The sequence below is a fragment of the Penaeus monodon genome, chromosome 27 (genome assembly GCF_015228065.2).
Source record: "Penaeus monodon isolate SGIC_2016 chromosome 27, NSTDA_Pmon_1, whole genome shotgun sequence".
NCBI classification, from domain to species: Eukaryota; Metazoa; Arthropoda; class Malacostraca; order Decapoda; family Penaeidae; genus Penaeus; species Penaeus monodon.
In genome coordinates this window covers 37,180,322-37,180,872 of record NC_051412.1, presented here as the reverse complement: position 1 = coordinate 37,180,872, position 551 = coordinate 37,180,322, and the positions used below count along the sequence as shown (strand labels likewise).

The following is a 551-nucleotide window of genomic DNA, read 5'->3' as shown; positions in this document are numbered from 1 at the left end:
GTAGTTTCTTTTGAATGATTATAATAATTTTTTCCAAATTTGCAAACCTTTATTCCTTGGAAGAATTACAACATTCAAAAGATAAGAAAGTATGTCTGCTAATGGTCAAAAGGCATCCACAGTGGCATTCAAGTTTGTGAAGGTTGGCCTATATCTTAAATCCAATCTGATAAAAGTATCGTGTCAATTAATTGCCACAGCAATGGCACTATGTACTCTGTTAAAAACATTACACCAACACATATATTCTGGCAAGATAACGCTTAGGTTGGTTCTTTATTTGGTGTTAAATTGCAAGTTTACAAGGTCTATATTTGCCAGAATATATAGCGTTGAGATTTTCTGGCTTTTAATGGAGCACTGACAGGTGAGGAGACTGTTGTAATTGCAGGCCTGAGGTACTAGGTGTCTTCCACACACTGACCCTAGCTACGTCATACAAGTAGTATCTTAGCTTAGGACTACAGTTGCCCCTAACATATGCCAACTTGACATTTGTAAATATGTTTACCCAAGAGTTTACACAAAGTCCCATAACCAGGGGGGGGGAA

The 551-nt window shown here is 37.4% G+C and overlaps 1 protein-coding gene across 1 annotated transcript in view; it reads right to left on the bottom strand.

Moving 5' to 3' along the window:
• Nucleotides 1–551, bottom strand: part of LOC119590830 — a 17,599-nt gene that overhangs the window by 16,485 nt on the left and 563 nt on the right. The gene's annotated exons all lie outside the window — the stretch shown is intronic.